The sequence below is a fragment of the Larus michahellis genome, chromosome 6, assembly GCF_964199755.1.
Source record: "Larus michahellis chromosome 6, bLarMic1.1, whole genome shotgun sequence".
NCBI lineage: Eukaryota > Metazoa > Chordata > Aves > Charadriiformes > Laridae > Larus > Larus michahellis.
In genome coordinates, this window is record NC_133901.1 from 61,116,557 (window position 1) to 61,136,935 (window position 20,379).

Sequence of the window (20,379 nt, forward strand, 5' to 3'; positions counted from 1 at the left end):
AGTGAATCTTGATTTACAGCTAATGTTTATTGCCAGAGCTGTAATAAAACATTTGGGCAATGATAGCAACATTTATCCCTCTCCACCTGCTCCTTCTGCCTCTCTCCTCTTCCTTTCTCTGCTTTAATTAGCATGGCTGTGAGCACCTGTTGTGAGAGGGATCTAGAAAACCTGGGAAAAGGAGTCCTGACCTGCTCTGATACTCTATGACTAAGTCTCTGTTGTACCCCTGGTCCTTGTGGGACTGAAGCTTCCCTCTCTACTTCATTCCTCTCCTGCCTACCATCCTGTGTGTTGCTGGTTGGGTGTGGAGTTTTGTTTTTGCTTGGGTTTTTTTTTTGGTGTGTTCAGGTGAGAACTTCAATTACTTTATCCAGACATGACATTTGGGTGTGACAAGAGAGGTAAGTTTTCATCTTCCCTCGCTTGTATCTCTCTAAGGCTGTGCTTGAAAAGATGCCTCCTGCCTTGTGTAGTTGTTACAAATCTGTGCACTGGATTCTTTTGAGGTTTAGCACTTAAATTGTTGGGGTTTTATTAACATGGTAACTGACAAGATTTCAAAGGGAACACTTAAGCGCATTATCTCTCTGGGAAGCACATTATCTCTTTGAAGAGCAGGGTGGTGATAGTTGCCTTGCACTCAATTACTAAAACACAGAGATTCAGAAATACCTATGTAAATTTTCAATGTTATTTTTAAGTGGGATTTGACCTGTTCTTTGTCCTTGGTTTTATCAGCTTTCCATGCCAGTAAGAATACTGTCCTAATATCTTGCGGAGAGGCTATCTGTGTCGAGACAAGATGGCCTTTTGCCTCTCGAGAGTCTATTCCCTCTCATGATTTGCTTAACTTAACATAAAATTCAGGTAAATACATATTAATATAATAAATATTCTAGGAGCTTAGATAATAGTGTTATCGTAGCCAAGATCATGTGGTGGTATAAGCAAACAAAGTCTGTTAAGTAGAAGGAATTCTGCTGTTAGATTAGCTGGTGTATTCGAAAAAACAGACAAACATTTGGGTGCACAAGCATTTCTTCAGGCCTTGTAGGTATTGATTATGATAAAGTGTTTCTTAATACGTGTCCCGTATTCCTTTCTTTGTTTATTTCTGTAAGTTTGCCTTTGGGGCAGATAGTGTCTATTGGCACTGCATCTTACAAATCACTTAGCGCAGTGGTGTTGGTGAGGCTCAGGGCAGTAAGGAGATGGGCATAATAGCAAATGCTTGTATTTTATGCTCCACTATACTTTCAAAACTTCTGCTTTCCCTGCATTTTCATCCACTTGTCTTGGTAATTATGTAGGCTGCTTTAATTTGTGGGCTTTTCTGGAGGTTTGTTTTGGGGGTGTCTGATACTTTAAAATTGAAGGAGATTTTTAAACAAGGAGTCAAGCTACCAGGATGGTCCAGAAAAAATTTGCAAGGCTGCTCAGAGAGAACATTTGTGTTTCTCTATTCCCCCAGAACATACAACACTTCATTAGGTAACTGCAGCCCTGGGGCTTTCACTCCTCCACCGCCTTTGCACAGTAGGTGCAGTTTGAGTGTGTGCTTTCCCCTTACTAGAGCACATAAAATTGAGCAACTGTGTGTAACATGCAATAAATATCTAGTAGCTACCTCTGAAGCAGCTGCTGGCCAATTTAGTACATAGTTAACAGGTAGGAAACGGGAGAATAGTACTAGTTCTGTATTTTAAAGGCAAATTTGCCTTTTTTATTGGTGTCTCATGTGACAGCACTGTAATTATTCCTGTACCATGTAATTTTTGGGGAGGTTTACTTACCTAGTATTTGCTAGTGGAAAAACAAAATAAAATGTAGTGAAGGGAGGTGACAAATGAAGGATATTTCCCTTGGAAAGCTTCTACCCTCTCTTTTTTCAAGTGACTTCTTGATCAGCCTTCCCATCTTGCCATCTGAAGCTGACTTTGGAAAGGGAACTATCTTCCTTTAGCAGTATCCAAACCTTTATCCAAGAAGGCTTTGGAACAGAGGACCCTTGGAGTTTAATGACCATATCTTTTTTGCTGTTAATCAACAATGTTTGAATCTAGTTTTGCATCCAGTGTGGAGGGGAAAAAAGGCAGCTAAAACCTGAGCTTAATATTAAGTTTAGGGTAACTTACAAAGAACTGTTGAGAGCAAAGGGCTACTTTAAACTGGGTATGTACTGCATCCTTGTGTTACCACTGGGATGATAGATTGCTGTGGTCACAGGGTTACTTGTGGAGGGTGTTAGAAAGTTTTCATGCACTAACCCATAGTGATGCTGATGAGTGGGTTCTCCAATCTCCCTTAACTGTAAGGAGCAAAAGAAAGCTAAAACCTGCAGTTAAATGAATATTTTTTTGATGTTAGTGTCTTGACAAAGATATTGGAGTAAGCCCTACAGAACACACACAAAGGTAAGTATGGAGTGTTTTAAGACACAAAAAAGGGGTTAGGTTGGGAAGTAAAAAGCTAATAGGCATTCTCAGTCTCTGAAATTCCCACTATGTCCACGTCAATGCATTTGAAATGAGATTTTTTTTTTTTTATCTCTGGTGTTTATTAGACAGGCCCAAGTCTTCCTCTGCTAAAGACCAAAACAATACACAAAAGACCGTTCTGCCTACCTATAATCAAATAACATTTTTCCACTAATCTAGCCTCCAAAAAGCAGGAAGCATTTGTTTGCTTTCCTTGCCCCTAAGATGCCCATTACTTGGAAACTCTTTTGAGAAAATGGATTTAGGATTTTTGAATTGCCTAAGGAGTGTGGTGTTTCTGAGAGAACGAGAGCGTAAACAGAGCAGCAGGTCAGCCACTGACACAGACAGTTACGGCCAAAGACAAGTCTTAAATCCCTTTACCCTCTCAGGAGGTGCTAGTAGATTTTATGATATATAAGAACAAGACGTTCTCCTTACCCCATCTTCTTCCCCTCTCATTGACAGCTTTAGACAGCTTCCTAGTCTGATTTGAAACTCTCTGCTGGCAACCTATGTCTGATATGCCTGTCTTATTTACTGTTTTCTGGTAAGAAATGGACGGTTCTCCCCTGCTGCCACACACTCTTTTGGCTGAAGCTCCTATCTGAGGGTGCTTTAGGATCAGAACAGTGCCAGACGAGGTCAGCAGTCTGAGGTCTTACTGAAGTCTAGACTCATTTTCTTCCACATTGTTTAATGCTCATGTGCAAGCTTTGGCCATACTCTGGTGGTCTCTGAGGGCTAGATCTGGAGGATGCTCAGCATCTCAGCATAGTATCTGGTAGAATGATATTGTCAAGCCCAAGGAGAGATCAGTATTCTGCAGCTCAGCCTGCTTAGCAGGGGTCAGCTCTTCCACTCCACTCCCCTGTATGGACATTTTGAGCCTGTTCTTCAAGCAGGACAGAGCTAATAGCATGGGAAGCAGATGGACAGCTGGTGGGACACATTATACTCAGTTCTTCTTTTCAGGCTAGATTTGATCTTGGCGTTCATATAAACATCAAGGTAATTCTTCCAGCACATAGAGACTGGTTAATTTTGCCCGGGGGGGGGGGGCGGAAGGAAGAGGAATGATGCAAGCCAGTTTCAGAAGACTTGGCTTTCAAGAGATGAGAAGATATCTTAACTAGATGGATGAAGACTAAAAAGGCATTTTTGACTTCCTGTCAATGAGCATTTTACTGACTATATCAAAAGCCAGATATATGGAACAGTGCACCTAAATCTTCCTGAGTGAACTCTGCAAAGGTTTCTGTGGTCTTACTTCCCTGACTTTTTGAGCTGCACAGCCTGGCTCTGTCTCGTACCGTGGTGCGGCAGTGCAGTGGTGTCTGTAACAAAATGGAAACCATGTGGGAAGCTAATCGTAACATCTGGCTTCAATGTAAGCCAGTGGCTTTCTGAAAGAAGGGAAACACAGTGGTTTGGGTTCTGTCACGATGTTTTTCTCAGTCTGCATTCATGCAAGTCAGCAGCCACTAAATATAAGCTTGAGCAAAACGTGCAACAAATTCTAGATGGAAGTCATAAATGAAAAGCTAGTTAATAATGTTTCTGTTACTGATGTCCACAAAAATGGTGGTCTTTCATTCATGTCCCACTGTACTTTTAAACTGAGACAGCTTATATATTTAACCCCCACACAGATCCCACATACCAGAGCAGCAACCCGTCAAATTGAATTGACTGCAAAGAGTGGGTCACTTTGGGATTTTTGCTTAACTACAACAAAGCAACCAGAAAAAGGAAACTAAACTTACTCCATTTCAAATCTCCATTATTTTTTCCTCCTCTTACACAGGGAGTCAGATGGCTTTGAAAAAATGTATTATTCAAGTAGCTGCAGCAGAAACACAAATGAAACCAGGCAACTGTCAGTTTTCCAGCAGAACAAAAAGCGAAATGTCACAGAACCAGCATCAAACCCAATAAATGCATTAGTTTGATTACATCCTTTCCAGTGGTATAATGGAAAATGATGCTAGCATAACAGGAATGAAAGTAATTTAGGTCTGAATCAAAGACAGGTACAGCTGGGGATGCTAGAAAGTAAATCCCCAATAGGTGTGTCTTCAGGAAAAAAAAGAAAGTGATCTTGATCATGCATATTTTTATTAAAAGTGTATGTTTTCTATGATTTTTTTGATTTAAAATCTTAGTGCCCAAAAGCTCTAGTATGTCTTTTTACATATGCTTCCATAGATACCATCACTGCTGCCTTAATACTGAGCAGTTGTGTGCCCCAGCTGGTGCTGCAGCCCTAGAAGTGGTTGTGCTGTCACAGCTGAGGGGGCAGTAAATGTTGGAACAGTCACCCTGTTGGTTGGGGTGATGGGGGTCCGATATCCCAGGCTGTGAGAGCTGACTACATCTGCCTGCAGTTCATAGCAATCTCCAGTACTGCAGGAGACTGTGACTAAATAAAGGTCCAGAATATCAGGTTTCTGTACCTTGAAGAGACCGACAACATGGATGTGAGGAAGTGATAGATTTGAGTTCACTATAAATTCAGCGCTCGCATCTCTTGGTGTGCTTTGTGATAAATATGTCTTTTTAAAGCTTGTAGACCTCTGTTCATGGTTGTCAACTGAGGATTTGCTGTTGAAGATCTCTGCCCATCAACATTTGGAAGTTAGAAAATAAAATTGCCTGGACTTGAAGAATACTGGTGTTTGGATTTCTTCAGGCACTCTGGGACCAGCAAACTTAATGTACCATCTCTTACAGCTATAAAACTGGATAGATTTATTCAGCTTCCTAAATGGCCCTATAGGTAGGAGGAAGATCCTAATGATGTATGACAAGACTTTCATTACAAAATAATTTCATTTGCTTCATGTGTGTTAAAGCACCTTATAACTGCTCTGGAAACTTGAAAATGGGTTTTAAGAAGGTTTTAAATTAAAACAGATGGGGGGATGTGTTATTTCAAGTGTGGAGGTTCTTTATAGCCCTAATCCCAAATGCCCTGAATTTTTCTTCAATTGATTGAATCCCTTATGCCAGGAGAGGAGAAAACATTTGCATTAAATACAAATTGTAGTTGTACTTACGTGTAGTATACAGAAGGCAAGCTTAAGCAAAGATAGTGTGGAAAAATATCATACTTGGCCCTAGTACAATTTTTTCAGCATCTTTCAAAATAGACCATAATGGAGGCAAGTGCAGCTGCTGCACCTGTTTAACCGAAGGAAATAGGGAGTTGCAGGGATCTGCAAAGCTCACGTTGGAGATTAGTAGCAGCATCAAGAACAGTACTCAGCTCTTACTGCTGTGAAATGCCAGCTCCCGTGCCTGTTGCACACTCTGCTTTGTGGCACTACTACATGCCAGGGAGGTGGTGGGGGGTGTCATTGCACAGTAGGTGCAGTTAGGATCCCTGGTCCAAAGAGCTAAAAACAAACAGTCATGTAAGCAGTAAAAGACACTTTGGTCCAGCCTTAGTAAAAGTCTGAAAAAAGAGCCTTTTTTTAACAAAAGAAAAATGCCTATTTTTAAGGGATGATGATGTCGTACACTGGGTAGGTTTTATAGTGAAGATAAACATTTTGGAGAGAGCATATCGGCCGAAGAACAAGCAAAACTAAACTAAACATAAAGATAGACTATTTTTTTCTGTTTTCCTAAACATTGGACTAGGGCTGTTCTGGAGTATACATCCCATAAGGGGGGAAAACACATCTTTAAATTAAAGATGGAGTTGGTCCATAGATGTTATCTGTAACTGCAAGAAACAGGGTAGGTGTGCCATGAGGTGATCTTTTCTCTGAATTTAATCGAAAAATTGCAGCCAACGTATTTATAATGCTGAAGAATTCCTGTCCAGACCATCCATGAGGGTGACATCTCTATTCCCACGGCTCCCAGCTAACATAGCCCCTGTGGAGAAGAGTTCCTAAGATGTTAACTCACTTTGTGGGCTTTGGATATGTGGGACCCAGCTGTTGCTCTAAGCATGGGCTGATTTGGAGGCTGGATTTTAAGTCTGGTTCACTGTTTCCTGTGAGGCTGGTCTGTGCCTTTCTGGGGCTCTCCTTGTGAGCCAGCATGGATAAACCTGAAAGGAACGGTACTGATCCAGCATTTCAAGACTGTGGGCTTTTCCAGTTAAATGCTTCAGAGGCAGGGAAAAGATGACCTGGCAATGGTGTCACCTCGACTAAGGAATCTCACAGACATCTACAAGTTAGCTTTCTAAGTCCATGTTCTGGGCGCTGTACTAGATCAGCATAGCAGGAACAGGCAAGCCTCAGTCACTTTGGGGCACTCTCTTACACCCTGTAAACTGTCACAAAAAAGGACCATGATGACAAGCCAGAAAACTGCAGAGTGCATTTAGCTAATGGTCCTGACTCTGCTACAAATTCTTGCCTAAATGCTTCTCTGGTTCCAAACCAAACTGAATCTGTCTCCTTGGAAATGTGGGGGAATGATGCTGTTACACAGGTGCTTGAAGAGCAATCCAGGACAGACGTAGGAATATGTTTTCAGTTATAATGAAGCTGGCAAGTTGCTGCATCATCAGTCCCATGATTGCTGGAGTGCTATCTTTGCTTAATTAAAAATAGCACTCAACAAGCAGTACTTATCTTCTAGTGAGCTGACACCAAACTGCTCCAGCAATCCTAAATAGGCTTGTTTAAAGGGTGGCTCTGATGGTATCGCTCCCTCTGGTGGCTTTCTTGCAGCAGGAGCCATCTCGCATCTCATGGTGAAGACAGTTCTGGTTCCCAGAGGCTCCTCTGTGAAAGTGGGGAAACAAATTGCTTCTGAGTCTGCAAGACACCACTTTGGATCCCCATCAGAGATGCAGCAAAGGATGGTCCAGCCGTGAAGTACAGGGAGGAGGAGAGGGACAGGGTCTCACACAGAATTTGGTTTTTGTGCCTTATCAGGCCTGGGTCTCCATCAGCATGAGGAGGAGCTGTTTCAAAGCATCAACTTGGGATGATACGCTTCAGGAAAGAGAGAAGGATTTACAATGTGCTGTGAACATGCAAAGAGAAGAGGGCTCACCGCAGCCCTTTGACTCCCTGAAATGGACTGTTCTTTTTCTGCTCATAAACTCACTTTTTCTGGACAAGAATACCACAGGGATTTGCATATGGAGGTCCAAAGAATGCTACTTAAATGCTTCATTTTATTCAATTAATTTCTGCATCAGTCTTAAACTTTTATGCTTATGTGCACTTTCGATCTATTGTATTCATTTATTTTGCCATCTTTTCAACAATAACATAATTACGAAGGTTATACTGCTCTAATAGTCAGGCTTTCCAGGTATGTTTTCAAAATGCTCACTGCTCTAACAATCTGGGAATGAGTCTATTTACACAGCAGTCTAACATAAAATCACATCTCTATAATCCTATTCCCCAAATAGTGTCAGGTTATGCTCTATTTCTTAATTAACAAAAAACTACATTACGCTGTATGAGTAAAACCAAACTGAAATCAACTTACCCATAATTCATTTATTTATGTCACAGAGCTCTCTAGGAGGCCTAATAAATGAAGAGGTTGTCTGTTGCTCTTCTGCTTGCTTTACAGGGTTTGGTTTAATTTAAAAATTCTCAAATGCTACCTTGGTGATATGCATGCTTTCAAGATTTTTCATGTATGGCCAGCATATTCTGGGGGTAACAAAGGCAACAACTTTGTCTAGGCTTTGGCAGTAGAATCAAGTATGCTAAAAATTCCCTTGAGAGTTGTTCTGATCTTCTCTGTGACACCTCAGAGGAGTTCTGGTCACCGGCTAAAAAAGCAGATGCTGTAGAAAGTCTTCTGATCTCGGGTAAAAAAACTCCAAGGAAGTGGCAGTCAGTATAACGCTAAAAATATTGTTTGCAAATTGCAGATAATTCGTTCTGAATTAAAAAAGAGAGCAGGGATGGTCCCGGTTTGCACAGCCTGTGTCAGAGCTGAGACTTCAGTTCGGAGCTCTTGAGAGAGAAGGCATGAGATACTGATGTTACAGGAAAATTACGAAAGGGTACAGCTGGGTCTTGGCTTGAGGCTAGGACAAACATTCATACGCGAGCTGTAATTTTGCCTGAGACCGTTTCTCTCTTGGGAGGTGTGACTGGCAGGGTGTCCCTCTTATCTCAGTAAATGAAAATAATATTTTTCTTGTCAAACAAAATGGGTACACTTTGAATAAAAAGACTAAAAAGACTTTTTTTTTTGAGACATGGTCCATTCTGAAAAAAATAAATGTTACATATTTGAAAGCTCAGCACTGAAAGGAAATATTTCACTTGGGATGAAATAAAAAACCCTACTTTTAGATTTCTGATTTTTAAAACTTATGAAATATTGACCTAACATGAAAGCAGCTTTCTCTCTCAATTGAGTCAGCGAACCAGTCACACCTGTTACTCCACTGCTTATAATGTTGGAACAATTTTATTTTCAGATTTTCAGTTATTTTTCACTTTGCTTTTTATTTTGCAGTGGGCTGAGTTTGCCAGTCATAACACGAGCTCATACTCTATTTTAATGAACCTTAAACTACTTTTCTTTCTAAAAAAGGAGAATGGTTTCAGGTATTAGAAAAAGAATTCAGCAAATGAACAATGAGGCCTTCAAAGTTTCATGCATCTGACCACCTACAGCTGAAAGGAGGAGAGTTCCTGCCAGACGTCAGATGCAGAAGCTGAAGTCCCCCAGTGTCACTGAAGTAAATCAAAGGAAGCCTTGAAAACCTGGCAGGGAAAGTTGGGCATCTTTTCATGCCAAATGAAAATCTGGCTCAAAAGGGACTCAGGGAAATGAATAGTTCATATTCTGAAGGCAACATATATTTACAGAAAATGAAATCTTGGTTAAAACACTTTTTGAATCATGTTGAAGTGTTCATTGTAAACTCGAAAGGCCTTTCTTGATTTACTTGGCTCAATTTCTGAACATTTTTTTTTTTCCCTTCTGCTAATGGCAACCCATCGATCATTGGAGCTGTAATCAGATTTTGTAGAAGGCCATGGGCATCATTTTCAATCACTTAAACTTTGCCAGCCTGCCTCTATTTCTTACGAATCATGGGGATTAATGCCAAAGGATTTTTCCCCTTTAAAAAAATTAGCAAGTGTTGATTGTTTCTGTCTTGTTACACCTGACCCACTCATCACCAATTTACTGTTTCACTGCTCGACAGACAAATGGCTGCCTGATGGTATGTGAGAAACAGTCACATCCAATTCTAGCCTCATCTCCTACAAAATTATCTGTGGGTCAGAAGTTCAAAAATTATTTGGATGTTTAAGTGCCTTTGACATTAATAAGAGATATTTGCCCGAACTATGAATATGGTAGCAGACTTTGGTGTGAACAATATGAGTTCATAGCCAGAGGCAATGTGATGTTCTTTGTGAAATCAGCCCTCAGCAATATCGTTAGCAGTGGTTGTAGCAGTGGTAATTTGCCCTTAGCTAACAGATGTAATTTCAATGCCTTGCTCACACCTTTGTGACAGTATGAACATATCCCTGGAAAATTACGATCAGTCTTTGTTCACAGGTCAGTATAACTTCATGCTGCTACTCCTTCTGGACTTGTTGCAAAAGCACAGTTAAACCATCACTGCCTGTTTGCACGCGATGTTGTCATCCCTCCTTAAAAATCAGAAACAACATAGTTAAAATAACACTGTCAGATGAGACTGGCTCTGTCTCTCATGACTGATACCGTAGGAGTCTATACAAATGATCACGAGTGGGGAGGAGTGGCTTTGGGATGTGCTGGGTAGTTCACCCAGGTAACAGTGACGCAGCAAACAGGACCAAAAGAGATGTATAAGGAAGTGCTTCCTCAGATAGAATGGTGGCTGACTTTGACTTTTCTCTGAGCATGAGTATCTGAACCCAATGTGGACCAAACATTGCTAAGATTTGCTCACTGGTCACTTCTGGCCAGTTTTAGTGGTTACATTTTTCCCAGTTTCATCTCTGAGGGATGGCATGGAACTGGGTGAATGATATTCTTCAGAAAAAGAAAGATATCATCTCTGTTTAATGAATAGGAAATAGAAGGGAAAGATTTTATGCTGTGTTCTCTATCCATTGCCATTTTCATCTGTTAAAGACGTCCTTCCTCTTCCAGCCATGGGTCAGCCCCTGGGTGAGTTATCCGATCTCCATTCTTCCAGGTGTCTAAAAGCACAAGCTGTTTCCAGTGGGGTTTCTTACATCCTGCAGAGGCCACATCAGTACGAAATAACTTTGATGTCCCCTGCAGAAAGGGAACTCAGCAGCATTCCTCCTCTGTGGGCCGGACCCATGGCAGGAAAACTGCTAGTGCCTTGAACCACCTTCTCCTGGGTCTTGCCCCTGGCTGCAGAAGTCACTGTATAGAAGGGCTGTTTCAGTTATAAAAGCCGTCCACAGAAGCAGGCCAGTAGAGGTAGGGACAATACAAGGTTTATTTTCACTATATTGTGCCAAATAATTTCCATTTGGATGCAGAGATATAAGACTGTATTTAAGCACTCTGAATAGAGAAGACTTATATAGTGATTTAATTCCCCCAGTCCTTCCGGGACAGTAGGTTTCTGCCCTGAAACATAATACTTGATCTTGTTTGTATCTGGTTACTGAAGAAAATGAAAAGCTTTTTAAACTTCGTTAATTAACAAGAACATCCAAAAATCAATTGCGTAATCCCAGACATTTTTACCAAGTTTTGCCTTTCCAAGAAGTGATGTCTCTGGTCAAAATCCACATATGCTGTCCTTATAAACCACACTGCAAATACAATCTCAAAATGATTACCCCAAATGCTTCTTTTCAACTGATGTGTCTTTAAAGAATTGGACTCAGATGGCCTTTGCAGTAGTGAAATGAGAAAGTAAGGCAGTCAGCTAAGACGTGGCTCTTTTTTTTTTGCTTTTTCTTTGTTGGTATGTGTAGAATTATGATTGTGCAGGTAGAATACCAGCTGTATGTGTCAGGGTGATCGGTCACACGATCAAATGCAGGATCATTCTTTACCATAAATGCATTAAAAGAAAATCAGTCACATAGACTTAGCTTTCAACAGAGCGGCAGGCTGAGTTCTATTCATAACAAATCAGCTCACGCTTTGGGGGAAACTACAAATCACTCCCACAGCATTATTCATTGGATTGTCCTTTGCATCCCTCCAAGGTAGACCTAGTTGGAATTCCTATGTGTTCTCTCTGCTATTAAGCTAACAGCAATGGGTGGGGGAGGCAGAAAGGAGGAGCAATTTCCTTGGAAGGACAGCTTGGTTTCTTTTTTTGGGGCGTGGGTGGGTGTTTTTAGTAAGCAGGTTTTTGTGTTTGCTTTTCATGGCAGGCAAGCATTGTAACTGAATGCACGGTAGATTATCCGGGTTTAGGTTTATTGAATTTATTGTGATTTAGCTGGAAATCTCTGCTTTCTACCACTGTAAATTCATCATTAGTATTGCTAAGACATAGTTTGTATTAGTGGTGGTGCATAAAACTCCTCACTGAACTTAGGACCAGCTGTGCCAAGCACTAGACAGCACTATATAGAAAACAGTAATAAATATTCAGTAGGAAACTGAAATGGTCAGATCTCAGTCTATGCAGTAGGAGAGAGAATCAAGAGAGGTTCAAAATTCCCCCAAAAGACATGGTTGCCTAGGAACATATATGCCTCCACCTTGAACAAGCAAAATGATTGTATCTATTTACATCTTGTAACCGATGGGGCTAAATTCCTTCCCTTCCTCTGCCTGCTCTGCAGCCTCAGCAAGGGAGTGTTGCCGTGCCCAGGGTAGCTGCAGCCCCACGCAGCTTAGGGGAACTGAGGAGAAAGATGAAGATTTTGCTAGCTGGTCTCTGCTGGGCTCTTGTTGTCTCAGGTATCACTCCCGCAGTTTTTGGTAGCTACTTTAAAGTCAGCTCCAGTGTGACACCCCCTAAAAACATAGTGTGCAGGGACAACATGGCGGCAGCGGCTCCTCAGGCATCAGCTTGGGCTGTTGATAAGGCGGTGGCTCTGCTTGCTGCCGCACGGCTCCGGAAATCCCCGCTCACTTCTTGAGTGGGACTGGGATATGCAGACCCATGGTTGTGCCGAATGTGGCTTCTCACCATCTTGCTCACCCCACCCTCAGGAGAGCTGCAAAACCAGGCAGCACAGATTTCCAGGCCTCCATCTCAGCCCTCCGTCTTCCTCCTTCCTCTCTGCTTCCTGGGACAGGAGGGGGCTGGCATTAGTTTTTACCCCCAGGGGTAACATTTGGTTTTGTTTCCACTGCTGAGAAAACTTGAGCTGGCTCTGTGAAACCTGTGCTGTTCATTGGAGGCATGGATGTAACTTCCACAGATTTGGGCACCTCTCCAGGTGGACCCTGAAGTGAATACATCAAGCTTTGAATTGCAGTGGCTCAGAGGTGGACACGCCGTTTGTTCTGCTGCCTCAGTTAAAAGGGTGATGAAGTCTGGTAGAAAGGCAGAGTGGGCAGCAGTCAGCACTTCTCTCTTGCATTGGTTTGTTGCCAATTGCTAGAAGTTGCAAGTCTAAATTCAACTGTGCATCAGCTACTTCTTTGCAAAAGACTTTGGGTCAAGTTGTTGCATGAAATTTCTCTCACTGCTTTCTTAAACCATGTATCTAACATGCTTTCTGTGTCCTGACCTCAGGCTTATGAAGTGGTCCTTGGGAGGCAGCCTGACCACGGTTTTCATCAAATCTACTGGCTGAGAAGCTGCTTCTCAGTCTACAATATACAACACAGCTCTGAGACACCCACCAACAGAGGGGTTTGGATCCATTGCTGTCCTGTCGCAAATCTATGAAATGGAATGTGGGAAATAAATATCTCCATTGTTCAGTGCCTTTATCATGAGATCATCTTTTTCCAAGCAGTTCAAATACCTCCAGAAGTGAAGATCTTCCACTTTAGATTAATGACATGATGCAGACAGTAGATGAAATGAATAAAGCAATAAGCACCTCTTGCAAGAGGATCTGACCCATCAAATATGTGCCATCTGCACAGAAGATGCAGCTTCAACTTTATTTTATCCTTAACTCTCTTTACAGCCACCATGAATATGAAGTTAGAGCAAAAACATTGTTGACTGTCACAAGGAAGCTGTGGGTTCAATTATTCAGCAATGTCTCCTATGAACTTCTGCAACCTGAACTTTATGGAAAGTAAGTGATAGATCTGATAATGTTAACGTAAATATGTGACATAAATCTATGCACAAGAAATTATCTCCATCAAGCATGAAAACATGGATTTTCTTCCAGATGGTTCCTGACTCATCAGGAAAAATGGTGGCATCAGAAAATCAGGCTACCACTCTATGCTGGTAAAGTTTTGCAAAAAAGGAAGGCAGTTAAATGTCAATTCCTCGAAAGGTCAATCAGTTGGAACAGCAATTTAAATGACATGTCTGGATTTGGGAATATCAGAATGTTTAATTGTTTGATAAAACTGTTTTCTCATTTCCAAACATATCTTTTCTACATATGCATTTTCAGCTTTGTAGAGATAATTTAATTTTTATACCCACAAACATATGCATACACACAAAGAAGAAAAGAAAGAAAAGTTTGTTTATATTTGTTCCAAATATTAGAGGAGATAAAATGGTGATGGTTCAGAATGTTTCAAGGAACAAAAACTTCACTTTCTACTTTCCCATAGCATTTGATTAGCATCCAGCCCTCCTTTATGGAGACAGCTGATAATGTCCAACAGAAGACGATGACCTCATACGCCCTCCTGGCATTCACCGGCATTAAAACCAGAGATGTTAAGTTCATTTTGTCATAAGATCTCTTCTCCAGATATTTAGAACTAAAAGCCAAATGGACTATGCCAAACATTACCTTTAATGTGGTAAAGCCCTGCCTTTAAAGGCACAAACAAGTGAAAACTTGTCTGTTTGAGTCTATCCACATTTCCTGCTGAACAAGTAGGAAATGCCTCGCGATACAAAAATACCCAGATAGCGGTGTAATAGAAATACTTGGGTAGATAATTCAGGTAGTGTCAGAATTGCTTCTCAATTGAATCTTTTTTGGTGATTTCCATGAAACATCTGGGAATCTTTAAATTTCTTTCCCTGGGCATTGAAACAAAATTGATCGCCTACTGTTTTAACAGAACTAATCTAATGTTGTGATTAGTTAAAAATCTTTCAGAGGAAGGAGATGAAACAGAAATAGATTGAAAGCATTCTGGCATCTATAGGAGTTAATACCCACTTTCTTTTCCTCTCTGGGATTCCTAATTGAATTCCCTATGAAGCAGGTTGTAACCTTTCTTCCAGCACCTGATGGAAATATATTGTATCATTGTCCTCCCTTCAAGATCAAGGCACCCACCTTCTGCTCCATGACTCAACAGTGAGTAACAAGGGGAATGAGTTATGAAGCCACAGGAGCTGGCTTGACTAATGAATTCTGTTGTTGTCAAAGTGCTCCTTCAGATGTACAGGGGGGAGTGGGAGATGGGTATTAGGGGAAGAGGGAGAAAGGAATTGGGGGGGGAAATGGTGTTTTGGGTGACGAGGAATCCAGATTGTTTTATCATCCATATGATGGGCATGTTTAAGCTCTGTTGCATGGACTAATAGATTGCTGCTTTGGAAATGAGGTAAGAGAAATCTTAAGAGGTCATGAACAATCTGGTGGAAGGAAAAGGCAAAGAGATGATCATACTGATTTTTGATATGAATGACAGAAAAAGTCTTCATAGGCAAAGAAACTTCAGCTTCTTAGTCCATGTAACTTTTTTAGGCATGCGCATCGGTAATAGTACTTGTCAGTAGGATGTCTTCTCTTCTCCCGTACTTGAAGGTGTTATGAGTAGTGAAGAGTTGTCTTTGTAATAGTAACAAGAGAAGAGCACAACTGTCCATTCAGTCCACTATCAGTCGTGATTCATACATTCAAATCCTGTTTCAGCAGCACAGAGGAGAATCTGAGCTCCTAGAACAGTGTCTCTAACAGGCTCAAATGCTTCTCAAAATGGTTTCAGCCACCACAAGTCAATGTTTTATTAAGGCTACAGATAAGAACAAAGTGAACTTACCTGAAATACTTCCCAGTTTTGCCCAGGTTATGGGTAACCCCACACAGATGGACTTGCAGCTTCAGTTGCATTAATGCAGACAGACCAATCGATGCCAATCCCTAATGAGGAAGATGGTAGGCTCCCAAAGCCTGTCTCTGGGTTGTCCTGGCCAAGAGCCTAGGGATTCATACGGGACTCCTGTGAAGTCTGGCACAATAGGAAAGCTGCCAGATCACACACACAGAAAATCTGGGTGTTCTGCAGGACTTAGGGATTGGAACGGATTTTGTTGGAGATTGTCTGTGTTTTGGGGACCCAATGTTCATTGCAATTCTGTGTGGCTTAGGTACTCATGTGAATTTAAATGAAGTTTCCTGATTTTTGCTGTCCCTTTTGTGGTAAAATAATTTGAGAACTAATGAAGACAAAGAAGATCATAAATTTAATGCTCCTGGACACAGATGGGGTAGACTTCTTTGGCTTCTGTGATAACACAAACTGTCCCTGGAGACTTAAATCAATGAGTAGAAGTTCCAAAGTTGAATTGGATTTGTCTGTTTCCTTTTATCTTTTTGCCCAGTAACTCAGAGACAGAGCACTGGAGATGAATCGTCATCCCTTTCCTATCCCTCTCTCAGAAGTTCACACAGGTAAGGCTGCTCAAATGCAGTACGTTTCACTGTTAGTGAACAACTTTATTCTAAGTTTTGCATGAGTGCTGCCCAAACAGTGTTCACCCTTTTTTTTTTTTTTTTTTGGAGGAGGAAGACCTAAACGAGGAACAGAACAATGGAAATCACAGCAATTCAGAGGGGATTTTTCCATCCACTTCACAGAAACATTTCTGATAGCAAAGCATAGCAGCAGGCTGAGATGCTCACCTGTCTCCTAAGTTCCACACATCATACACATTTTTAAAAAAATCACCAAACAAAACAACAAAAACAAAAACCCCACAGAGATCTTGTCATTGAAGTTCATGTCCTGCTAAGTAAATTCATTATCCTGCAAAAAGTGCTGAGGACACTTATTTGTGTGCTGAAATGAATAATTGATTTTTCATCCAATATCCACACCAACAAATCAAAGGAAAAATCAGTTCTGATAACATTTAATTGGTGAGGGTTATTACTGAAACTGAAAAGCATTTCGTCTGTATCATACAAAATATTCTGTTCAATCTGAAATATCTTTTTTCTTATTCTGTACTCGTAAGGAAAGCAAAGGAAATTATGGGCTGTATTAATAATCCATTGGAGTTCTCTGACCTGGTAACCCAGTGGATAGTACAGCCACATTGTAAGCTCTATTCTTGGGTTTAATCCCTCCCCATTCCCATCTGGCAATAATATATACAGAAGGCTATCAAATCTGATAACTTTTTATTTATGTTGGACAACCTGCTTCTGAGTCCTATTGGAAAACCCATGGCCAGGCAAAGGCTTCTCCCAAAATAAAATGGGAAGAACTCACTGCAAAGAGGAAACTCATAAAGGAAACAAACCCTTGTCCTTAAATTGCTGTGTCTTCTGCATTTCTTATGTCTTTACAACTTCACATTTCAAATTCTTATAAATAATCATCTTTCATGTCTTAGGTATTGAGGGCTAAACCTATACTGTATAAGACCTTTTGTGGGACCAGACAAGGTCCCAGATAACCTTTTCCCCACCTAGGCATTCTGCACCCCTCTCTACCTGTGATATGGTTCTAAGAAATCCTTCTCTTCTTTTCTAGTGAAAGTTTTCTATTTTCAAGGGTGTTCCCACTTTAAGAACAGGGAGTTTTTCCAAAATGAACCCTACGGTCAGATACTCAGTGTATTACAGCTAAGTCAACACATTGTCTATCATGTTTAACAATTGACAAATATACGCCCAGAAGTAATATTTTAACTGTGATTTGGAGCAGATCAAAAAGGATAATGTATATTGAAGTTATGAAAAGGAGTTTGGGCTTGCAGTTTCATAATGCAACTAGTTTGTGGATGGTAAATCTGTTTATCAGTGTCAGATTTTTGTCTCTCCTGTCCTGTTGAATCAGGCCTTCAAATTACTAACGCAAGTTGCTATATACAGTGCCTTTCTTATTAAATGCTCACTAATCCTCAAAATATCGAGAGTTTGTCCTTTTAGCTGCTCTCTCAAAGCACTGCTGAAGCCACTAATTTGATAATTGAGGGTTTTCTTTCTCTTTGGAGGATGGTTTTATTTTTGACAGCAGAACAAAAGAACTTCTCTGGTGAGTGCTGGAGACGAACTTCAGACAGATATTGAGCAGGAAATTCCTTCAAATGTGCTCTACTCTAAGCTAGATCTTTGGTTGGTGTGAATTGACACGCTTCCTGCAAAGACTGCAGAGATGTAACAGCTGCAAATCTGGAGCAGAGCTAACTCCCACTCTTTTTAGAGAGTGAAGAATTGTTCTCCATGGTGGGTTCTGCAATGTTTTAGCCGCAGCTATTCTTCAATGTCTGTTTTGCACTAAGACCAGTTTGATTATTTTTTTTCCTCCAACTCCCTCATTGATCAGACAAAGCGTTGCTTTTAATTAAGTTTTGTACCTACTACAGATATGTTGCAAGTATAGCATTTTTTGTTTCTTCTGATGAGGTGTAAATGTATGGGATTTGGAGACAGTCATAAGGAAAGGACAGTACAGAGATGAACTTGAATGCTGAAGGAGCAGAAAGAGAGAAGGTCAAGAAAGAATTTCCTTTCCAGAGTTCATTGGCAAAAAGATTTTCCTTCTGTGTTTGCCTTTTTCTCTAGCTGATGCTAAACTTTCTTCCATGTATCACCATTTTCAGTTGTTTCTTAAGGCCCTGGGATTTTAGCAATAGCTTATTCCCCTTTGCTCTATTTTTATGATGCTCTGGGTTTTTTTTTAGTTGGTGACTTTTTTTTTTTCTTCTTTGTTATTTTGACAAAGCACTCAATTCGCTGTTGTGTGTATTTGCCTATGTGAAGGTCATCTGCTTTATCCCTAGACGCAAGTGGAGTGGTTGGTTTTTGTAGGCTTATTTTAAGTGATATCACCACCTTGTGTTGACTTGCTAATTCAGTTTGGTTTCCTCTGTGCTTATGTTCCCATATAATTCCCCACTATGTACAGGAGTCAGCTATTATTGTTCCCCTTTGTATACTTTCTCCACAGCAGATAGGAGGTAAAAATTTCTGCCCGACAGAATTACTCTTTTGATCCTGTATTTCTTGCCCACACTAAACCCAGGGGATTCGAATGAAGGAAAGGAAAGGACCAACGACATTCTCCCCTCTCTTCCTCGACTGGGCTACAACCGTAACACAGACACTCAACATGTAAGTGTCCTTCTTTGTCTCCTAGCTCCAACCACAAGCAAGGGATAATCATGACTTGCCTTCTCTATCATGCCATTACATAGAGATTTCTGCAGGGTGGGACAGATTTTTTACAATTCCTTAAGTCTTGGGGAGCCTGTAAGATTTTTGTCATCTCTGCTGTAAAACAGAAACTGTTTTGAACAGGAGGCAACTTTTCATATAATTTTCCCCATTTACAGTGAGCACAATAAAGGCTTTCTTATTAGGACCATTTGTAAACATCAAGCATAATCATATATCAAAGAAGGCATGGTTTTGCAGCCCAGACCAAATGTTTTCAGTAGGATCCAAGAATCACTTTGTCTTGTGTAACATCATTGGAATTCCTTTGTTCCCTGTCCACATTTATCTCACAGGGGGTATGTGGGGAGCCTCAGAAGTTTCTTATCTCAATTTGTATTTAGGGTCTTGAAATTCTTTTTCATTAAAAGCTGCATTGATCTTCTGGATGTAATTACATCTGTCTTCCTGTAATTATTAATTTCTTAATAGCTTTATGAAGGGCTCCTTATTCCATCTTAAGTGCCATTTGGATGCCCTTTTTCCTCTTATACAGATTGAATCAGTAATAATAAAGCTTACAGAAGCTCAGCAAGTGCTCTACAGATATTGCATGCGGTGATCGTTTCACTCACCTGTGAAATGCAGCCATCTCTGGAGTGGAAGGCACTGAATATTTTAACAGGATCTTGTGAGTACAGCATGACTTTATGAAAGAACAGAATTGAGAAATCTAGATAAGTAACTCATATTTGTACAAAACTTCCAGGTCAAAGAATTTTCTAAATTTTTCTGTTCCCAACCCTGGAAATGTAAGTTGGAGGCTCCTTTTCAGGAGAACGTTCTTTCTCGTGATCTGATATTCACTAATCTATCTCATCTTGGACATCCAAAACTTGAGACATTCAGCAGTATTTGTGTCTTTATAACTGTGGTGACCAGGTCAACCTGTTGATTTTATCTAGCCGTTAAAGACTGATTCTTTTCTGACAGGAAAGACCACCACATCAGGCCATGTGGAAACGGAAAGGTGCCTATTCTCTGAATGGGGGGATGGCTCTTCCCTTGCTATCAGCAGGACGGTAACTCCAGTCGCTGCCAGGCACAGTCACAACTGTCAAATACATTGTGCTGTGTCCTCCACCCCTCCAAATCCTTATCTCGGCCAGCAACGCGGAGAGGAGCCTCACATCCTGCTGGTGCCTGGCTGCAGAAAGTGCCCGTCGGTAAATCAAAGTGACACCCATCCTCTGCCACGGCTCTCCCTTTGCAGAACAGTGTCCTTTGGCAGCAGGCGGCAGTTTGGATGGGCTGTCACAGGCATCAGGAAACCTTTGGGAAGAAAGTAAAGTCTGAAAGACAGGAGGCAGTCATCAGCTCTGGGTTAAGCTGCATACATGTGGTTTGAGGTAGACAATTAATGTTACATTTCAGGTGGCAGTGGATGCTCCATCTGGCCATGGATGTGCTGACCTTCCTGCTGAGAGCATATGTTTGCAGTCTGTGAAGGT

General features: G+C 41.0%; 1 long non-coding RNA gene across 1 annotated transcript; it reads left to right on the top strand.

Annotated features, from left to right (window-relative positions):
• The first annotated feature begins 215 nt into the window (after window positions 1-215).
• On the top strand, window positions 216-19,012 carry LOC141744833 (uncharacterized). The gene is made up of 5 exons (XR_012587598.1): window positions 216-404; window positions 13,520-13,633; window positions 14,761-14,836; window positions 16,087-16,156; window positions 16,268-19,012. It is a non-coding gene; the product is annotated as an uncharacterized LOC141744833 (long non-coding RNA).
• Window positions 19,013-20,379: the final 1,367 nt, after the last annotated feature.